Below are 2,754 nucleotides of genomic sequence, written 5' to 3' on the forward strand. Positions count from 1 at the left end.
AAGACTGCTTATCTTTCTCCTTCAAATCAGCTGGTGGATTTGAACCACCTGTCTTTGGATTGACAGACATGAGAGCTCCCTCAAAGAATACTTAGTTCTATTAGATGCAAATACAGTCGTGCCTCTTTGTAGAGCACAAAGGTAAATTTTCTCATAGGAAGGAATTTTTCATTGGTATTGATAGGGATTCATTTCTCAAAAGATATATTGAAGATATATCTTTAGTTCTGTTAATTTGAATTTATTTGGAAATAGGATCTTTGTAGATGTAATTAGTTAACATGAGGTCACACTAAAGAAGGGTGAATCCGAATTCAATGTGATTGCTGGCATTGAAAAAGAAGAGGAGACAGAGATGATAAATGAGGAAGGAAGATTGCCGTGTGAAGAGAGAGATAGAATAACACTGCTGAACGTCTACAAACTCCTGGGGCTACCAGAAGCTTGGAGAGACAGGATAAAGAATTCTCCCAAAAGCCTTTGGAGAGATAATGATCTGGCTGACACTTCAGACTTCTCACTCCAAAACTGTGATACTGTCTTAGATACTGTGCCTAAAATACAAATACACGAATTGGTGGCTTTAAAGAATGGAGATTTATTTTCTCGTAGTCATAGAAGATCAGAGTCAGGCCTTGTAGACCCCTTCGTTGTCAGGAGCCCTGGGATTTTGTGTTTTATTGTTACATGGAATCTGTCTTCCCCAGCATCTCTATGTATATATGCTGCTCTTTATAAAACTGACATGTCATTTGATTTTGTATACACACTGCTTTGGTAGGACCTCGACTGATTGATACATGATGTTTTGGAAAACAATTACATGTGATTACATTACATTATATTATAGCCATTGTTATAGGGGTTGGTACTTGAAGCAAGAGTGGCATCCACTTCCTAAATAACATTCCTCCAGAAACTCTATGAACTTTGAGAAATGTTGATAGTTGTAGAGGGGCTTCAGGCCTTTTGTTCATAGGGTCAATATGAGTCATGCTCGACTTGAAGCCAACCAAAAACAACAGCATAGGGGTTAGGATGCCAACATGGACTTTTCAAGGACATAGTTCAATATACATCAAAGATGGTAAATTTTTGTTTAAACACTCATTTGGTGGTTCTTTGTTAGCTGAAAGCTATTACAGGTTTGAACATCTGATGAGCAGAGTCATTGGCTGTTTTTGTTCTTAACTATCTTTTTAAGGAATAGTGAATGGTTTTGGGGATAAAACATATATTGTTCCCCCTAAAATGAATGATAGATTTGCATACAATCTTGGAAGATAGTGTCTCTGTCAGGAGTACAAGGCAAACACTTTTCACAATGCACTAAAAAATGGTATTTGCAATGAAAGAAGACAAAGATTCTCACCACTGGATCAATTGGCAGCATCAGGATGGATGGTGAAGAGATTGAGAATGTTCACAGCTTTAGTTTGCTTGGCTCCACAGCCCAAACTCTCGGCACCAGTAGCCAGGAAATTAAAAGAAGTATTGCCATGGGAAAGTCTGCTGTTAGAGACCTCTCTAAAGTACTGAAGAGCAATGGTGTCACTCTGGAGACTAAGATGCATCTGATACAGGCCCTGGTCTTTGCAATCACTTGTTATGCATCTGAGAGTTGGATAATGACTAAGGAGGATAGAAGGAGAATTGATGCCTTTGAGCTGTGGTGCTGGAGAAGAGTATTGAGTGTACCATGGACTGCTAGGAAAACAAACAGATTCATCCTAGAAAGGGTTAAACCGGGTGGCTCCTTGGAGGCAAGGATTCTGAGGCTCCGTCTAACATACTTTGGACATGTTGTAAGGAGAGACAGGTCCTTGGAGAGGGACATCATGCTTGGGAGGGTGGAGGGATGGCACAGGAGAGGAAGACCCTCTATGAGGTGGATTGATTCATTGACTGGGGTAATTGGGATGGGTGGGTCGGAGGCAGTGCGAGTGACGCAGGATAGAGCAGAATTTAGCTGTTGTACATAGGGTCGCTATGAGTCGCAAGAGACTCGATGGCACATAACAACAACAACAACAACAAGAAAAGGCTGTTGTTTTTTTAGTGACTCTATTAACAATAGATCTAAGCCCTGTCCTATCTCGTACCATCCTCGTCATCTCTGACAGTGCTGTAGTTACTGTGTCAATCCATCATTGAGGGTCTTTCTCACTTTCACTGACCCTCCACCTTTCAAAGCATGACACCCCTTTCCAAGGAAAAGCCTTTCCTTACACCATGTTTAATGTATGTGAGACAAAGCTTCACCATCCTTGGTTCCAAGGAACATTCTGGCTGTGCTTTCTTCTGACATATCTGTTTATTTCTTCTGCCATTTCATGAGATATTCACTACTCTTCTCCAACATCACAACTGAAAAACATCAATTCTTCTGTCTTCCTTTTTTCACTGTCCAGCTCTTAGATGTATAGATTGTAAAGCTTATGGTGTGAATCAAGTGCTCCTTAGTTTTCAAACTAATATCTTTGTTCTTCAGTTATTTGGAGAGGTCTCTGACAGCAGAATTTATGAATACAATGCATCTTTACAATTCTTGACTGCTGATGCTAACTGTGTTGATTGTGGATCCAAATAAGATGAAATCATTGGCAGTTCTTTCTTTTTTTTTTTTTTAAAGTCCAGTCATGGTGTTTTATTTTTTTTTACATTAAGTCAACAAAACTTTAATTAATTATAAAACATTACTGTATAAAAGAAAAACAGAAACACAATATTCATAAAGTTAAATAAACAACAACT

Source organism: Elephantulus edwardii, unplaced genomic scaffold (assembly GCF_000299155.1).
Source record: "Elephantulus edwardii isolate Elephantulus edwardi_28Jun2011 unplaced genomic scaffold, EleEdw1.0 scaffold00189, whole genome shotgun sequence".
NCBI classification, from domain to species: domain Eukaryota; kingdom Metazoa; phylum Chordata; class Mammalia; order Macroscelidea; family Macroscelididae; genus Elephantulus; species Elephantulus edwardii.